Below are 10,489 nucleotides of genomic sequence, written 5' to 3'. Positions count from 1 at the left end.
CACACAACCGATCTAAACATCAACCGAATAAATGAACACCAGGCCAATTAACAGTGACTCCAATTTATCTTTAACTTTCAACAGACGTGTTGTTTTGGCGCAATTTAACGTAGAATCACAGAGAAAATCTCCCCCCTGTAATGGTTAAAGCTATTTCTCTGCGTGCAGGGTAAAGGCTGAAGTTTGTAGAATATGTGCTGCATGCACCTCACGTCAGCCAGCGTCTACATGCATTTAGTGTGGTTTATGAGGGGCTCGCAGAACATATAGAACTGCTGTGGGCAGTGACCTGGAATTGATTCTTTTCCTCTGAGTACGCTGCAGCGTTATTGGTGCTGTGTTCGTAGTTTTGTCAACAACAGAATCAAATGTCAACCTAGTTCTCCTCTAATGTGGTATGGCAAACAATTAAAAGCTGTAATCTTAACTGGTGTGACTGAATTTAGTATAAAAGACAGGCAGTTCAGGGATGTCATGGACGACTTAGTTTAATATTCAGGAGAAATGCCTTAAAGACACTTAACATTTAAAGAGATATACCATGATACTGTACATATGTTGTATATAAGCTTAATGGTTTACTGTCTGTTTTATTAGCATGATTGCATCATAAAAACTACATTAAGGCACACATATTCACCATTGACTAGCATGCATGTAAGGAGCACATTGTCTCTTCATTAGTTGTTATAAAACACTTATTAATGCCTTATTCTACAACTTCTTGACCATTAACTAAGAGTTTGCCTCAATAACCTAATCACTGATTAATGATGGTATGTAAGGAAGTTGTGCATGAATTATGATCTTAATTACCTAAAACTAACCCTTAATGACCCTAACCCCCAGAACAAGGCATTAATAGGTGCTTTATAATTACTAACTTCATAATTACTAATTAAGTTAATGGTGAATATGTGTACCTTAATATAGCATGTGAACAAAAACGATCAAAAGAAAGAGAAAGCCAAAGGAAACATTCAAACAGCACGCACCAAGAAATCCTGTTAAACTTTATGGTTGAAAGCAACACAATGAAATACTGTGCTGTCTCACTGAAATGAAACAGTTTTGGGAAAGTAAGGTCATGTGTTGTGTTCAGTCCACACCACAGCCTGAAAGTCTTGGCTTTTATTTTTTCCTGAAAAAATGCATCCTTCAGAAAGGGTGCGGTGAACGCCTGCTACATTCTTTGCTGCTTGGAGACGTCTGTAATTGCTTCCAGCTTCTGAGGGGATCCACTGTAGAAAACCAGTGTCACATCTTTATCAAGAATCTCCAGCATCTTTCAACAACCCTGAACTTATCTTATCAGAGACGGTGCTCATGAGGCTTTCAAGTGCTCTCCTGAATGGTAACTCCACCTGAAATCCAGCCGCTGAACACTATATTTAGTCCTTTTATTGCAAGTAGCATTTAAAGACACCACAACTCTTACACAGACTGCAGAGCCTGTAAAATTCGACTCCATCACCTGCGCAGCTCCTCCACGCTGCAGTCTAAAAAACTGAGTCGCCACACACTGCACTCAGACCTCCTACACCAAGAAATGCTAGAGGAGGTCTGAACATCTGTTGTGCTGTGCTGTCTTCGTGTGTCCAAGGAGACCAAGTCAGAGCCAAAGGCAGAAGCCCAGCTGTTGGGATCTGGGTCGGCTGCATCCGGGCTGAGGGATGTTTTCAAAACTCCGCTGCTCAGGATAGGACACCTTTGACAGTGTCACACTCAGCGCTACCACTGATAAGCACCAGCGTATGTATAAAGCATATAGTTTCAAGCTGTGTTCCACATGCTCGAAAGGTTAAGAGGCAGTCAAACTGATCAGTTTTCTGCTTTTGCTGTGAGCCTTGGCTCAGCGTGGCCCCACAGAATATCCTCACTTCATCTACATGTCAACAAAGCATTCCTTCAAGACAGTGTAGGACACATTCCTCAGCCTTGGCCCGTGAAGCGCATTCTCTGGAGTTTGAAATGGATTAAACATTTGTCTTTTCCCGCAGAGGCATCACCGATACAAGACTGCAGCACAGTGGTGACTCCACACACACACACACACACACACACACACACACACACACACACACACACACACACACACACAAACACACACACATACAGTAGAGTTGTTTCTCTATCACTTTGCATAGAAGTTGCAGCGCTGAACATTTACTTCCTGGAGATTTTCCCTAACCATAACCGCTACTTGCCTAACACTAAACCTAACCCTAACCTTAACCAAAGTCCTCATCCTAAAATCTAATGATTTACATTATGGGCACTTGTGTTTTGTTCCCATAAGCAAGACAAGTCGCCACAATGTAAACAGATTTATGACCCCACAACTAGAGCAGTACACGTCCACACTCATACGAGCACCCCATTTCCATCCACAGTTACTGGCTCTGACACTGAGACTGTCACAACAAGCGGGCCCAGAGAACTCACAGCTGCCAGCGGAGACAGTTTTGTACATCATTTCGAACTAGGATCGTCAAAACATGGCTATGTAACAAGAAGAGTCAGATCTTAAAAAAATAGACCGAATAATCACCACATATTCAAAGCACTCAAGAAAATTATAGTACATTCAAAGTAACTGCTTTCCCTGTCTGCTTAGCAGTATGAAAAAGGATGGCTGAATAAATACAATTCAATACCAAAGGCACAAAAGACTCATAAGAATAGGAATACTTTTCTTCCAGTCTCTTAAAACTGAGAGAAGAAGGGCGTTTTAGAGCAATAGCAGAACCAGATGCTTGCACAAAGTGCAGAAAACTAAAATGAATTCACCAGAATTCCCTATCCACAGTTATTTGGCACAATTACGCATTCTGTTCTCTCTTAGAACAACATGGCATCGCTTTCACTCTCACCAAAACAAAGTCAGGAGGAGAATATTGCTGCTCATTGAAAATCATAAGCTTTCTTGTGAAAACACAGAAAATTGAAAATCTTGGACAACACTAGTATGACAACAAACTGCTGCCTGTGCACAGGAAATGTTCGATTTTTGCCAGTTCACTAATTTGCCGGCAGGTGTTTTATAAGCTGATATCAGTGTATTCCACTGTCAGCAGATACACAGATGCGTGTGCAAACAAGACTGAACTTGTCGGGACAACACATCTAGCTCTCTTCTAAATTAAAATTCTTAAAGAGAAGCACTTCTTCTTGCACAAACCTGGCTGTTCACTCCTGAGCATCCATGCATATGCGTCTCTAACATTTCCCTGACTGTGCAGACCTCAGAGTGGATTCACAGTGTGGAGAAATCAGCGCCCAAGTATAACAGATAATGTGCAGCGATTGGTGTGTAATACTATAAAACTGTTAAAGACTCTTCCAAGAATACACAGGAATTGTGAAGGATTCAGGCCCTCGCAGTCACTTTTTCTCACTCAAGACAAAAGTGTGAGTATTTCCATGAACTGCTCCCCCTCTGCTCAGTCTGAGACGACTTACATTGCCACTCTGAAACAAAATTTAAGACCTAGCACCAATTAAACTCCCTCATGCCACTAAACGTTTATCTATCAGATCTTACCTGCTTCCCCATGGCTGCGGTGCTATGTGTCTCTCCCTGGTGAATAAATACTAGGCTAATACAGAATGTGACTGTTAGGCAGCTGGTACTGTGCTTCCCCCGAGGTAAAACAGACAGGAGACAGGAGGTTGAAGGTGTATCTGTCTGCACGTACACTCCCCTTCATCGGGGTGTGTGCACACATACCTCACTGACATGCACTCTGCTTCCCATCTGCTCTACAGGTTCACACAGGAGCATGGAAAGCTCCTGAGAAGAGTACTTAACCCTTGCGCAAGCTGGCATTACATGGAATAACAGGGGAAGACGTTCATTATGCTGCACGCATAAAGATCATTTCTTGTTCTGGCATCGCTGAGGCTGGCAGTGGTGCTGTTAACGAATAGCTTTCCACATTTTATACAGGTGGGGGGAAGAAGTGGCAGAAAACGTGTGTCTAAGGCCAGACCAGGTATTGATGTATTGTAAGTCAGCATCAGATAATAGGGATAAAGGGCTTTTTCTTTGTCACCACAGGCAGCTCCATTGAGTTAGCAAGCAGAGAAAAATAAGGCTCAAGCTAGAAGATCCACAGCAGCCAGCAGGCAGGAGAGCAGAAAGAAAAAAAGCTTGCTATTAAGGAAGAGAGAATTGGTTTTCTCCACCCTAATGAGAATTCATCCTGAGAGATAGATGAGTCAGTCTGAAAACACAATTCCATACTTGTAATAATGAGATCATATTTGAGGAACTGGGTGTACATCCCTCAAGTGGGAAAAAAAAAGTCAAGGTTACAGAGAATTTCAGCGAGACCCCGCCGTACCCTGAGGAATTTCCCCTTTTCAACTCCTAATAAAATACAGTTTCTGAGTATTAACATTCAGAGTGCGTTCGTGTCAAGAAAAGGCTGCAAGGCTGTGATGGTCACCACATCAGGAAAAACTGCATGGATAAAAACAGAGCACGATCTAAACTGGGGCATAAAATTTAAAGCGTGTGAGGTCAGGGATGGGCCACGCCATGGCCAGGCCCTGCACTACAAACAAAACTGAACAAAGGATTGGAAACACGTAGACAGAGGCAAAGCCACTTGGGGAGGAATCAGAAATCTTGGACTGTAGGACGGGATTTTTGGAACAGAGAGAGCACACAGCACACAGGAGCTCAAATACTTACGTATACACTACTGGATGACAGAGCGGAGTGAACCATGCTGGTATCAATTATGGCCTGTGTTCCTACATGAGGCAGCGAAATCCCAGGCTGAGGAGTGCTCTTATAGAAACTGGACCTCTGAAAAGTGCTGCAGTTTGGTTCAGCGTTACCTCTGGGTTTATTGCACCCTGATAGCTAAATGGTTAAGGTGTAAAACACGTAACTGCATCATCCCCTTTGCATGTCTTACCCCCCTCTTCTCCCCTTGTTTTGTGTCTGTGTCTGTATCATCTGCTATCAAATAATCAAATAAAGGCAAAGCCGCGCCCCTGCAAGCCCTCCCAAAAAAGTCTATAGCAAGACTAAGAGTCTACAGCGACGCAAGCAGCTCAGTGTGAGGCTGTACTTTGTAAATTAGATCAAAGCACCACTGCTGATTTGGGGTTTTCGAGGGTGTTGTGGAGGCAGAGGTAAGGAAGTAGGCAGGGGGTGGAGTAAGCAGAGACGACTGGGCACAGGTGGCAATGAAAGATGAGGATGATGACTCATGGGCAGGAAATGGTCACAGTTCTTTAATCTAAGAATAGACATAATGGAGACTGTTAATCTGAGTGATAAAGAAAGTCTGGTTTAACAAAGCTGATGAGTTGAATAAAGCAGATATATTTAGACCCTTTAAAGTTTGCTAAAGTTTAAATCCTTTGCCGTCTCCTGAATTGCTTCTTGTTCTCTTTACCCTTCCTGTCAGAAAGTGGATGTTATAAGAGGTTTGCTGGGCTGTCATACAAACTCCATTCGGCTGGAGACAAACGAGTCTGAGTCTTGCTCCATCTTTCTGAAAGCCTGAAGTTCGAGGAGTAGCGATTGTAGTTTCATAACAAAATATTTGAAATTGAGTTGAGTGTATCCATTGAACTGATCTGATCTGGCTCAAAAGACTGCTGGAAAACTAGATAGACTGCCAAATGCTAACTCCTCTACTGGGACAGATCAGCACGGATTGAAAGCGTCAGTGCAATCATTCTTACTTAGGAGTAGTTTGGATTGTATTTCGAGCCTTCATACAGTCTAAATTATTCATGGGAAAAGGCGGCACCCACATGCTGCCTAGTTTTTTTGTTGCTCAGAGAGTGTTTGCAGCAGCTTTCAAGATGCCGGGCTGTGCCTACATATCAGGAGGCCAGGAGGGGGAAAAAAGTTGGGGATTAGAGGGACTTTTTACACACCTGTTAAGGTGGGATGATTATTACCTTTGCCATATGATTCATTTGAGTAAATAGAGTTTGATGACTTCAGCAGATTTCCAGCAAAGCCAACCCCCAACATCAACCTCAGCAGAAGTCTGATCGGTCAGATTAAGCGAAATGTTTGGGTGTGCAGTGATTTGAAAGTGCAGATCTGCAGCGTCGAATCATGTGGCACGGAGGGTCACGAGTCTCAAAAGCATGCGCTCGAGGGAATCACTGTTAGAACTGTTTTCCCAGCAAAAACAATATTCGACTGATATTGATAAGAGTGAGACGGACTTCAGTAATAGCGCCGTGCGTCTGTACTTTGTGCATGACATTTTGTTTTATCCAGATATTTCTCAGAAGTGAGGCCGTCACTGCTGAGATTGACGAAACAGTGGAACATTTTCAGATCGTCAGCTTTGAAGATCACAACAAATGTGCTGCCGGGACTACAGAGAAGATTCTTGGCACTTTAGCCTTGTGGGAACAAAAACACAGAACGAAAGCTTCAGAAAGATCCCAGAAAGCCACAGCATCAATCACAAGTCACTTATGAATCTGAAGCACGCGCTCAATTCCAATAAAAACTAATTTCATACTTTTAGGTGCCAGAAACGCAAATAATGATGATATTTATTGAAATTCAAATGATAATGAAACGATGAATCAAAACAGTTGATGTTTGGTTATTTATACAAATCCACTGATGCTGTCTTTGTGTCAAATCTGTCTGTACAAATAAGTTCTCTTGGTTTTGACTGTCTTTGCTGCCCCTTTCAAACTGTGAAAGTTCTGTTTAATTACCTGGTACAATAGTTTTTTGGTAAGTTTTTGTGTATTCTCTGACACTTAGCTACATAAAGGAGAGGTGGGGATCTCACAAACATCTGAGATAACAGTGTATTTCAATATCAGTACAAAAAAAGCTTAAAACTTGCATATGTGTGTGCTGACAGTTGAAATCCTCTGGATCAGGTGGCTTCCAGTGTTATAGCTTTGCTCATTGACACATATGATACAGACAGACAGTGATATGCAGGTCATTGTGGAAAAACTGCTATTAATTTGGCAATTTTAGGAGAATAAAGAAAACACATCTGAACATCAGGACCAAAGGGAATAAAGACAAAACCAAGATGGCAAGAAGGAGAGTGAAGGACACAGTGGGGAGAAGGTTCGCAGAGACGGCTGCTCACACTTTTCTTCAGGACAGCAGTGTGAAATCTCAAAGGTGCTGATTAAAGCCTTTCCTCTTTCACGGGTACACAGTCATATCGCCAAAGTGTTTGTGTGTTTGCATTGTAACTCTTAGAACTGTTTCATTTCTGAAGTCGTCCCATGATAATTACCCAGGTCGATCTTCTGCTTAATTATTAACTGCTGGCACTTTCTTTGATGCACAAAAAGCATGATTATATGTTTGAGGCTTGATTTAAAGCTATGTGTCTACTGCAGCCTCGAAGCAGCAGCTTCTGTTGCAATCAGTGTACAAAGGGGAATTACATGGTATTTTAACAAACCTGGCCTACAGCGTGCTGAGAACTCACTTTCTCTCCAAGAACTGAACGACTGAATATTTTGATCACTTTGCTGCAGAAACACACCAACAGAATACAGCAGAGAGTTGCACAGGCACTGATGTGAACAGGATGAGTCCCCACCCTTTTGTCTGACACGACCTGAATATAGAACTCATTTCACATGATAGCGCCGTGTCTTATCAGTTGCAAAATGGACATGTTTAAACTTGACAGCTTTATCCCAACAGAAAACACACATTTCACAGCCGTCTCGAAATTTATGCGAAGTGACTGCTAAATGACTCGCTGACAGGCCCGACGAGACTGTCAGCCATAAAAAAATAAATAAATAAAAAAGATAATAATAATATGAAATAAGACAGAGTCAGCATGTGTTCACAGCTGTCCCATAAAACCAGCTTGATATCAATGAGCTTTGGAGGAAAACATCTGGATGCTCTAATTCCCACTGCTGCATGGGAGTCGTTCTTTCAGCCACATAATTCTCTGTTTGTTGCGCAAGTCTGAAGGCTGAGCAAAACTCCCTGCTGAAAGCTGCCTTTTGGTGGCCGTGCTGAAGTGTGCTGCTAACACAGTTTGAACAGCAAATCATTCACTGCCCTGCCTGCCAATGAACTGACACACTGAGGTTGACCCAACTTGATCCCCTGTCCCACCCGATACACAGCCCGCATGAACTGCTGCGCTGCATCGTGTGGATTCAAGGAGAGAAGAGGAAAACATTGCTGGCAACCTCACTAAAAGCAATGGAGTGTTTGGGACAGCACAACCACACGCACGCCCACTGACATACTGCATTTCACAGTCTACGTGAACACTGATCATCTGAACGCAAACATCAATATGAACAAATTCAGCAGCGTTTCTTTTTCTGGGTGCAACGTGGGCCTTGTTTCAAAATGAGAAATATCTTTATCAAATTTATCCCAACTGGAGCTTGAGGCAGAGCAGATGGGGTGAATGAAATTAGATTTTGTGGGCTGTATAAACACAGCTCTGGTGTTGCTTCACTGAGATTGCAGGAGAGAGCAGAAAGCGTTTCTTGGTATACTGGCCCGATAATCTCCTAACATAAATAAATCGACTTGGAGAGCCTTGAAATTAAATTAAAAATTAAAGAAATCGAACCAGAAAGCTTCACTTCAAACAGCCCCCTCCAAAGAAAAGAGGGGAGTGTTGCTCGGAATTCATATCCGGCCCAGAAATTGCACCAAAATTGCTTGAACTTCTCTTATCATTAAAACACTTGGTTTGTAAAACTTTGCATTTTGTTCATAAAGTGCTGAACTGGACTAAGCTGAGAGGCCGAATACACTCGCTGCTGATCCTTTAATCTTGAACATTTTTTTCCTTTAATTAAACTTCATTACCCAGTCATGACCGTGACTCCTATAAGTCACTGGTATTGACATTTGGGCCGTGTCACTCTTGCATTCATTAATCGTCTGCTGACTATTGTATTGCACATTTTTCCATTAGTGAAATGATGGGCATTGTGTTCATTCATTATCGCCATATACTATTACTGCTATATGCTGTCCCTCCCTACCAAAGGCGTCCCAAAGACATTTTCAGACACAATGGAGGACAAGTGGAGTCATACTTCAGCACAAAACAGCGTTTTATCTCAACTTTTTAAAATGTTAATGCAGCAGTGACTGATGGCAGTTGTCTTAAAGGCACACTCCTGGATTTTCTTGTCAAAAAATCAACAGTTATTGACGAGCAGTCAGCATACAGGAGCATATCGAGCAGTCCGGACTTAGCATCTAAAATGACAGAGAATGGACTGAGGCTTTGCAGCATTTGTTTTCAAAGTGTTCTGCGCAATAACCAACACCTTAATGAGCTCCACTGAGCTCCATTTCTCCTCTGTAGAGATTTGTGTATCAATTTCAACCTTGAAACAGCAGGGCCACGGCTCTCTTGTTTCTAGACATTCAGACTCATTTCGGCGGTGACCTTCCTCTGTCCTCCCTGCAGCTGCTCCTGATGCCAGAGAGCGGACTCAGACAGGATGGACCCCCTGATGGGAACAGTTGCAGCTCTCTGCCAAAGGATCAACTTGCATCCATCAGCGCTGCAAAGATAAGATGTGAAATTAAATAGTGGATCTTGATTGTTTGCTTTCCAGAGGCAGGTCACAAATAAAGAAGAGGGGGGAAAAAAAGCATCTCCAGGCAGTTTTTTTCTCCACCGCTTGGCCTGTTAGTGGTTAGGACATGAAACGAGTCTTAAGGCTGACTGCTGCATTTGCGGCGCAGATACAAAAGCTTAGGAGAACTGCAGTGATTCTGCGGAAAACACATCCAGACATCCTGTTCTGTCTCTTTGGTCTCGTCAGAGTGGGACTGCGCGGTGGCCAAATACGGCTCTGCTCACACAGCTGTAAAGACAGATACGGCCTCAAAAGTTTCACCACAAACGGCTGTGTTGAGGAAATCCCCTGAGCTTGTTTAACAAGGGAGGCGTTATTGGCAAAACACTGTCACAACATAATCAACATAATCATCTATTAAGACACGATTTCAGTCATCTCAGTAATTTATGGCAACTAATACTGTTGCATCCTCAAATATGTGCTCCCAGTAATCCGCACCAGACTTCAATAGCATCCATTTCCTGCAGAATTGCTTATACTTATTGTGAGTATTTCTTGCAATCCCAGTTCCTTAAGAGTTTACCTCGGGGCAAACGTTCTAGTTATTGTCTCTTCTCAGATCTCTTATTCTAACTCACATAAAGCAAGATTACTGTTGTTGAAAGAAGATGTGTAATGATGTGCGAGATAGAGTGTAAAATTACATTTTACAGTACACAAAAAGAGCCATCATCGACAACACATGACATCAACATCATGCCTGTCTTGTTGGGAAAAGGAGTGTCACTGGAATGAAATTGAACTCATACTGTTCAAGGCGTAATGACTCGTTAAAACAGACTGAATATTCACAGGGTCGATTTCAAGGAGGCAAGAAAACAGAAAATCATTTCCTGGTCTTATGCTTCCCTCTTGTGGACAGTCAGGTAATTGTTTC

This window comes from Chaetodon trifascialis, chromosome 12 (genome assembly GCF_039877785.1).
Source record: "Chaetodon trifascialis isolate fChaTrf1 chromosome 12, fChaTrf1.hap1, whole genome shotgun sequence".
NCBI classification, from domain to species: Eukaryota; Metazoa; Chordata; class Actinopteri; order Chaetodontiformes; family Chaetodontidae; genus Chaetodon; species Chaetodon trifascialis.
This window is presented reverse-complemented; position numbering follows the sequence as displayed.